The sequence below is a fragment of the Hordeum vulgare genome, chromosome 3H (assembly GCF_904849725.1).
Source record: "Hordeum vulgare subsp. vulgare chromosome 3H, MorexV3_pseudomolecules_assembly, whole genome shotgun sequence".
In the NCBI taxonomy this organism is placed as follows: Eukaryota; Viridiplantae; Streptophyta; class Magnoliopsida; order Poales; family Poaceae; genus Hordeum; species Hordeum vulgare.
The window spans coordinates 486,319,452-486,329,519 of record NC_058520.1 but is presented as its reverse complement, the minus strand read 5'-3'; positions in this window follow the sequence as shown (position 1 = coordinate 486,329,519).

Sequence of the window (10,068 nt, the reverse complement as noted above, 5' to 3'; positions counted from 1 at the left end):
TACTGTGTAACACATTAAGATCAAAAGTACGTTCCAATAAAACCAGAGAAATTCTGCACTGGACCAAAAGTTTCTATTTTCACACACGATCAAATCTATTATCATCCAAATCATCCCAAAGGCTTTACTTGGCACATTATTGAAATAAATGACACAAAACATGATTACTACAGTAGATTAATCATGGGAAAACACAAAAACAGAAATGATAAGTGTTGGATTGTCTCCCAAAAAGTGCTTTTCTTCAAAGCATTTTAGCTAGGCATGAAAATATCAATGATGCTCACATAAGAATAGGGGATGAAACATGCAAAAGAGCATCATGAATATTATGACAAGCACATTATTTTTATGTTAAAATGTTGTATAAAAGGGATAATTACTTTTATAAGAAACTTCCATGAAAAATTCTACATTGTTTCCATGAGCATGAACACAAGTGTTCAAGGTCGACCCTCACTTCTTTAATGCATAACTTTCCAATGCTTCTCTTTTAAGAGGAAAGTAATTTTTTTGTGTTTTTTTGTTTCACCCACAACTAAAGAAATAAAACAATAAAACATTAACAAAATCTACTTAGTGATAAAATTAAACAAGTATACATGAAAATATTAACCCCACGCTATTGCTCCCCCGCAACGGTGCGAGAAAAGAGCATGATAATCCCCAAGTGCAAGGAATCATAGTAGCACTTTCCAAATATGGAAGTAATAAGTATGGAGTGTCAAACCCACAAGGATATAAAGGTAATATTAATATTCTACCAAGTCCTATCTGCCACCGATACGATTCTACGTACAATGAGTGTTTGCTTCTATCTAGTAATGAGAAATAAAACTGCTTTGTGGGTATAAAGACGATAGCTTAGCATAATATTGTAGAACCAAAATATGAAAATAGTCACTACCTAAATAAAGTTAGAATATATTACAATATATTACAAATAGCGAGTGTGGAATAATGATGGTATGGTGTACAGAATCATCATAGGCAATTGGTAACAAGATCGGTAATCATTCTTGCAATTTTATATGAGGAAGACGCATGAGCTAACATACTTTACGTACTTGGATCATATGAAATTATGATTGGACCTCTAGCAATCATCAACTACTACTAAAAAACATTAAGGTAAACCCAATGATAGCATTAAACATCAAGGCCCCTTCAATCACATATCCCCTTACTCGGGTGTAAGCTTCTGTCACTCTAGCCACCCACTATAAGTGAACCATGAATGTATTGCAACACCCTACAACTAGAATCCCTCACGTGTGCCTGACACGAAGGGCACCATAGGACAACACCAAAATAAAACATACACTCAAACAAATCAAGATCATCAATCAACCCAAAGGACAACATAAATCTACTCAAACATCATAGGATGGCAACACATCATTGAATAATAATATGTGGAACGAAACACCATATTCATTTAGGGGATTATAGTAGGGTGTCGGAGAGTGGACCGCTGAGAAGACATGAGGAAGGCGGTGAAGACAGTGATTTTGATGAAGACGATCACAACAGCAATGGCTCCCCCGAGGGCCAGTCCGATGCCATCGGGGGAGAGAGGGGGAGAGTCTCCCCCCTTAGGCTTCCTCCTCCATGGCCTCTCCCTGTATGGGGAGAGGTTCTCTCTGGTAGTCCTTAGCCTCCATGTCTCTTGGAGGGGCGAGAGACGCTCCTAGATTGAATCTCTCTCTCTCCATTTCTCTCATGTTTTCGCTACTGTTTCCACTCGAGATTGGTTTTTCGTCGATACAGAGAGTTGCAACGGTGAGGCGGAGAGTCTGTCCTATATTTATAGGAGTTTTTAGTGTTGGAATCACGCAACACGGAGTTACGAGGGGCTCACATGCTAACAGTGCCCTATGACCCCCCTAGGCACGCCCTGTTGGCTTTTAGCCAACAAGAGCCCCTTTTGGTGGTTCTTCGCTCCAATGTTGCTCATATGTTACAGAAAAAATCACCGAAAAGAATTGGACGATTCTAAGAACTTCTATTTTCTCCACAAAAAATGACACCACGATAATTCTGCTGAAAATAACGTTAGTCCGGGTCAGTTGTAACTAAATCATAAAAAGTGCATCAAATCCATATAAAAGTATTGTTAACATAGGTGAGTATGGCATGAATACTTGATAAGTTATCGATATGTTGGAGACGTATCAACCCCCTATACTTTTGGGTCATCAAGACTCTTTTCTACCATTGTGAGGCATCTCTCTCATGAGCATAACAATAGTGGGTGAACAAATTACTGTTGGCTATTTGATATAAAAGAAAATAATTATGAAGTTATTGGTGCATGATGAATATATAGGCATTACGTTCGTGAAAAGTAGGCCGAAACAATTTTACATCTACTACTATTACTCCACTCATCGACTGCTATCCAGTATGCATTTAGTCTCTCACTCCGACTCAGAGTAACTAGTTTACCTTGTGTTGCAAGACCACATATCAAGTCTTCTGGCAACACACAACAACCTGTTATAGAAAACAACCACTTTATTGATCTCTTGCGGATGCAAAGGTTCAAATATTACATGATAAGCAAGGTCAAGCAGCACACATGGTGTGGCTGCACTTATGTACATTATTTAGTAGACAACTTAGGGGCCTCAATGATAACTAAAGGAACTACGAAACAACAAAGTAGTGGAACTCCACTCCACAAGGACACTATTGGGACATGATCCTAGATTGCGTCATACCGATCGCCATTAACGCCTTGCACGACTTCTCCTGCATCTGACATGATAAGCGAGGTGGGCACTTTGAATATACTCACAAGCTCAGAACTAACAAAGCAAATACGAGAAACAACAGCAAGGCATTTAACAGCTTAATGCATGAGTTTTACATGATATGATGTGCATGTGGATATGATCATTGTCCCTCGGACCACTTACCATCTCGAGGTTACCATGTAACCACCGTCAACAACTTACCATCATGATGCTCAACCAATCACCATGTGCCATCTCAGAGTTATTAAGTGTGTCAATTATTTATTACTGTTGAACCACATTATGACCTACCATGAATTGTGTCCATATCTGAGGACGCAACAATCGATAGATTACATACTCAACAGAGGTTAGTACACCGTACCCACACTACTAACTCATGGCCTCGTGCTCCCATTCGGGTGCACCAACGACACTCCGACAAAACCAATCTATTGCATGACACTCTCCCGACCACTCCAACAAACTCCCCTTTGGGCTATTCCATGGGTGGCTCCTGATACTTCTCCAACGTATCTATAATTTTTTATTGTTTCATGCTGATATATTATCATTCTAGAATACTTTTGGGGTATTTATTTACCAATTTATATTACTTTGGAGCACTAACCTATTGACCCAGTGCCCAGTACGAATTGTTGCTTTCTACATGTTTTTCACTTTTCACGTATTCCATACCAAACGAAGTCCAATTGACTTGAAACTTTTTGGTGATCTTTTTTCGACCAAAAGAAGAGCAACAAGCATTGAAGGAACGTTGGGGCACACACGAGGGGCCCACAAGCTGATCCCATGCATGCCCGGGGGGCCCTTCTACCTCTTGATCTTGCGTTTGTTTTCCCATGAAGAGTAAAGGGTGATGGAGCAAAGTGGATAAGTATTTACCCAGTTTGTTGAGAACCAAGGTATCAATCCAGTAGGAGGAACAAGCAAGGCCCCAATGGTAGTACCTACAAAAAGAATCAAACACTTGCACCCAACGCTATAAAGGGGTTGTCAATCCCTTGAGAGTTCTTTGCAAGGATGAGATTTGATAGAGATAGATATAATATATTCCGGAAACGAAAGTAAATAAATTGTAAAAATTATTTTTGGTATTTTTGGTTTATAGATATGAAAGTATAATATGGAAAATAGACCCGGGGGCCATAGGTTTCACTAGAGGCTTCTCTCATAAAGGAAAATAATACGGTGGGTGAACAAATTATTGTCGAGCAAATTGATAGAAAAGAAAATAATTATGAAGATATCTAAGGCAATGATTATGCATATAGGCATCACGTCTGTATCAAGTAGACCGAAACGATTCTGCATCTGCTACTATTACTCCACACATCGACCGACTCCTGCGAGCATCTAGAGTATTAAGTTCATGAAGAATAGACTAACGCAGTAAGTAAGATGACATGATGTAGAGGATAAACTCAAGCAATATGATGAAAACCCCATCCTTTTATCCTCAATGGAAACAATACAATACGTGCCTCGCTAACCCTACTGTCACTTGGTGAGGACACATCAAGATTGATCCCAAAGCTAAGCACTTCTCTCATTGCAAGAATTAACAATCTAGTTGGCCAAACCAAACCAACAATTCGAAGAGACTTGCAAAGATATGAAATCATGCATATAAGAATTCAGAAGAGACTAAAATAATATTCATAGATAATCTGAATATAAACTCACAATTCATCGGATCTCGAAAAAAACACCACAAAAGAGTATTACATCGGATAGATCTCCATGAAGATCATGAGGAACATGGTATTGAAGATCAAAGAGAGAGTAGAAGCCATCTAGCTACTAGCTATGGCCCCGTAGGTCTATGGTGAACTACTCACGCATCATCGGAGGGGCAATGGAGTTGATGTAGATGCCCTTCGTGATCAATTCCCTCTTCGGTAGATTATGGGAAAAGGCTTCCACATTGGATCTCTCGGGAACAAAGGCTCCCGGCGGCGAAAAGTATTTGCGTTGCTCTTTTTGGCGATACGGGATTATTTGGGAATTTATAGGCCAAGAAATAGGGTTAGGAGACCTGCAGGGGGCCCACAAGCCAGGGGCGCGGCCACCCCCTAGGGAGCACCCTGGAAGCTTGTGGCCTCCCGGCAATTGCCTTGCCCCCTACTCCAAGTCTGTTGTGTTTCTTCTAATCGAAGAAAAATCTTTCTGGAGATTTTATTCCGTTTGGACTCCATTTAATATTCCTTATCTGCCATATTCAAAAATGTGGAAAAAACAAAAACTCGCACTAGGATCTAGATTAATAGGTTAGTCCAGGAAATAATATAAAACAACATATTAATGCATATAAAACATCCAAAACATATAATATAATAGCATGGAACAATCAAAAATTATAGATACGTTGGAGACGTATCACACCCTATTGGCTTGTGGGCCCCTCGAGGGCCTCCCGACTCCGTTTTGTGGCTTATAAATTTTCATATACCCTAGAGACCCCAAAAGTAGTCTTTAAACACTTTTTACGATTCCACAAGTCTTTTTTCCGACGGGAGGCCATGTGGAGCTCAGTTTTGGCACAGTGTCGAAGGGGGATCAATCACGGAGGGCCTCTTCATCAACCTTGCCACCCTCACGATAATGTGTGAGTAGTTCACCACATAATTATGGCTCCATAGCCGGTACCTGCATGGAAATCTCTCTTTCTTCATCTTCAATATAATGGTGATCGCATGTTCGCTTCGATCCACATGATGTAATTCCTTTTGTGTGGTGCACTTGTTGGGATCCGATGAATTGTGGATTTATGTTCAGATTATTCATGATTAATATTTGAGTCTTCTCTAAATACTCATTTGATTCTTATGTGCATGATTATGATAGCTATGTAATTCTCTCTGATCTATTGAAATAGTTTGGCCAACTAGATTGATATTTCTTCGGTGATAGAGGTGCGTTGTAGTAGGTTCAACCTGGCGAATTTATATATCCCAATGACAGAATGGGACAATGCATCTTTGTGATTCTTCTACTAAGGATAAAACGATGGGTTTTATTCATATTGCTTGAGTTTAGTTTGTCTACATCATGTCATTGTTCTCCATGCATTACTCTATTTTACTTAATACTCTAGATGAATGTTGGATAGCGGTCTATGAGTGGAATAATAGTAATAGGTGCAGACAGGAGTCGGCCTATTTGGTTATGGATGTGATGGCTATATACACATGATCATTGCCGTGAGTATGGCATAACATCGGCTTTTCTGTCAATTGTCCAACAGTAATTTGTTTACCCACCGTATGCTATTTTTCATGAGAGATGCCATTAGGGAAAACTATGCCCCCGGATCTATTCACAACATATATGCAAAATCTTCAATACCTTGCTGCCATTTACTTGTTTTTATTTTATCTTGCTATCTACAATTATCTACACACCTTACTCGCTTGCAAATAACAAGTACAAGGGGATTGACAACCCTCTTGCCCGCGTTGGGTGTAAGTTGTTTGTTCTTTTGTGTGCATCCGCTGAAGACGGTCGTGGTCGATATTCCTATTGCTTCGATAAACCTTGGTTTCATAACTGAGGGAAATACTTAACCACATTGTGCTTCGACAACCTGTTCCTCTTCGCAGAAAACCGAACGCATATCACCACTATCTGGAAGGATTTCTGGCGCCGTCGGAGAATATCATCACCAACTACCAAGTAACTCCACACAAATTTTCATTCACTTGTTATCTTTTTTTGTTTTCTGGTATATTTAGTTTGTCTCATAAAAAAATACAAAAATATTTACCTTCGCTTGTTTATCTTGTCACTAGATTGCATCTTCGCTCTCTAGTTTGCATGTCTTGCTTGTTACTTTGCTTGCTCAGTCACCATGTCTCAAGATACTACTAAGTTAAGTGACTTCTGAAATACTAATAACAATGATTTTATTAGTATTGCTATACCACCCGCCACTAGTGCGGATGCTTTTTGATATTAATGTTGCATTACTAAATCTTGTCATGAAAGAGAAGTGCTCGAGAAGTCCAAATGAGGATCCCGCTTCACATCTCAATACATTTGTTGAACTTTGTGATTTGCAAAAGAAAAAGGATATGGATAATGATATTGCAAAATTAAAATTGTTTCCTTTTTTACTAAGAGATAAAGCAAAAGCTTTGTTTACATCTTTACCACGTAATAGTATTGGAACATAGGATAAGTGTAAAGATGCTTTTGTTGCCAAGTATTTTCTTCCTACTAAGATCATCTCCATTAGAAATCAAATAATGAATTTTAAACAGCATGATCAAGAACATGTTTCACAATCATGGGAGAGAATGAAACTAATGGTAAGAAATTGCCCCACTCATGGTGATGGTGTCCTGGACTAGGGGGTACTCACCACGTCGTCTCCCGACCAGTGGGCCGGGCTGAGGACCCCCATGATGATTCACTAATGGGCCACTTTAGGAAGCCCATGATGCATACAAGGGAGAATCTACAAGACTTCGCGCAAAAGACAAGAACTCCTCTAAACCCTAGGCCTATGGTACATTATATAAACCAAGGCCAGGCTAGTAATAGACAATCTCATATTTATTACTACAATCTCATAGTAGATACATGTACTATGTAGTATCCCCATATCAATACAATCAAAAGCAGGACGTAGGGTATTATCTCCTTGAGAGATCCCGAACATGGGTAAAGTCATGTGTCCATGTTATCATCGCTCCAAGACACCTAGCCTAGGACCACTACTATGAGATACGTCGGATTTGACACCGACATTGGTGCTTTCATTGAGAGTCTGCTGGGCGATCGCCATGCATCGATGGGATGATCACAGATATTTCGTCCACGCGTGTACATGGTGTTTTCTATCGGCGTCGATCTGGCGATCTTCTTGCCGACCTACTCCTTGTTCGCAGCCTACCAAACGTCAAAATTCAATTGTGGCCATACGTGTCGTCACCTCGGCTATTTGTCGTAAATGTCAAAAACCTGGTCAAACCAACCTTGATGACCAGGCCGTGCTTACAGGATTATCCACTTCCCATAAATTAATTGTTCTTTTTTTCTTTTTTTCACTATTATTATTATTTGCTTGCACTATTCTCTATGTGCAGGTAATCAACTTCGATAGCATCATGCAGTCACCTCAGCGTGCTAGTGTTGTCGTCGTGCCTCCGTCGACCAAATTGTGTCGTTGCCATGGCGCCCTACCCTTGTGTCGGCATTGTTGTGATGTCGCTTCTTCAAACCGACATCCACCTCGCCGACCTGCTTCAACGTCTCTCCGTCGATCTACTGCGACACGTCATTGGATCGGGGGATTTTCCATATCTTCATCAACCTTCACCGGGGAGTTCGGCATCACCAATGGACCAACTTCGTCATGTTAGCTAGACCGGGGGCTTCGCCTCTACACATCACTCATGCCACATCACGACTTCATCAAGCTGAGCTCTTCGCTCGGGCACCTCAACGCTCAAGCTATATTTTTTCTAAATATTTACTTCTCTTAGAGTTCATTAAGTAGAGGATTTTCATTATTTGATATTACTTTTGGCTTGCACTATTTTATGTGCACAGGTGGTCGTCTTCGATCGTGTTAGATGGTCACCTCGACGTGCCTATGTCGTCATCACGCCTCCGTCAACCTAATTCCATCGCCGACATGGTCGACTGACATCAGGGCTTCACCGTTAAACTCCTGAACTATCCGGTGTCCTCGGCTGGACCGGGGGTTTCGCAATGACCATTCCAAAGTGTTGTGTTGTCACTTCGTCAAGCCGAGCTCTTCATCAACTACCTCGTGACACGCTTGGGGGCTGGGACCTTGTCTCGCCATAGCTCGACCCACGTCCCACCGAGCACATTAACCAGCTAAGTCACTTTCATGCTCAACCTTTCTTTTCAATTTTTAATTTCTATGCGGTTCGGCCAAGCATTATTTTTGTGTTAAAACACAAATGTTGTTTGTTAAAAACTTTTCTTGTTAATAGCAGTGTTTGTTAGAAACACTTCCTTTTCCCATGATAACCGTGGGCTGCGACGTCACGCTGCCAAAATACTTTGTCTTCTCGGCTGGACCGGGGGCTTTTGCCTCAAAACAGCAAGTGTGTTGCGTTACCACTTCTTGACCCGAGATCTTTGCTTGATTACCTCTAGCTTGGGGGCTGGGACCCCGGCCAGGCCGAGGACTACATCTCAGTCCCGTCACAACCACGGACCGCACCGAGCACATTAACCAGCTAAGTCGCTTTCATGCTCGGCTCTCTTCGAAATTTTACTTTTTGTTCGGTTCAAACGAATATTATATTTTTCGTTAAAAAAATATTTGTTTGTTAAAAAAAATTCTTTACCCACTTTAACTATGGGGCTCCTAAATTTATATGAGCCATTTTATAATAAATGTATTTTCTTCTTGGTCATTGCAAAGTCTTTTTCTACTACTCCTTTTTTCCAACACTAGCGTGTGGTCAATATCCGGATAGCTTGTTTCCTCTCTAAAGCCGCTTGAGTTTATTTCGCTAAACAAGCGTCACAGAAACACTCCGCCCTTAGGATATGGAGGTTGAAGCCAAAGGCTGACCCGCTTGAAGTCTGAGAGATTGGATGTATCATGTTAAAGCATGAATGAAGCACATATTAATTTCAAGACCAATTTTCGGATTGGCACCAAGAAACTTGATGAAGTTTGGACGTAAAGTTTTTGCTAAAAGTTTTTTGGTTTTCCATGCTTTAGACACCATTAACCTATTTTTATGCTTTTTCTTTAAGCGTCGGTCATAAGTCTAACCAAATCAACCCCTTACAAATCAACCCCTTAAGACTAGTCCAAGCGTCGGTCCACCCACATATCAAACTATCAAAGTAACGAACGCGAATCATATGAACATGATGAAAACTAGCATGACAGAAATTCCCGTGTGTCCTCGGGAGCGTTTTCCTGCTATAAGACTTTGTCCAGGCTTGTCCCTTGCTACAAAACGGATTGGGCCACTTTTCTGCACCGTTTCTACTTTTGTTACTTGTTGCTTGCTACGAATCACCTCACCACACAATCACTTGTTACCTATAATTTCAGTGCTTGCAGATATTACCTTGCTGAAAACCACTTGTCAGATCCTTCGACTCCTCGTTGGGTTCGACACTCTTACTTAACGAAAGGACTACGATTGACCCCCTATACTTGTGGGTCATCAAGACTCTTTTCTGGCACCGTTGCCGGGGAGTGAAGCGCCTTTGGTAAATGGAACTTGGTAAGGGAACATTCATATAGTGTGCTGAAATTTATTGTCACTTGTCACTATGGATACTAATCCTTTGAGGGGCTTGTTCG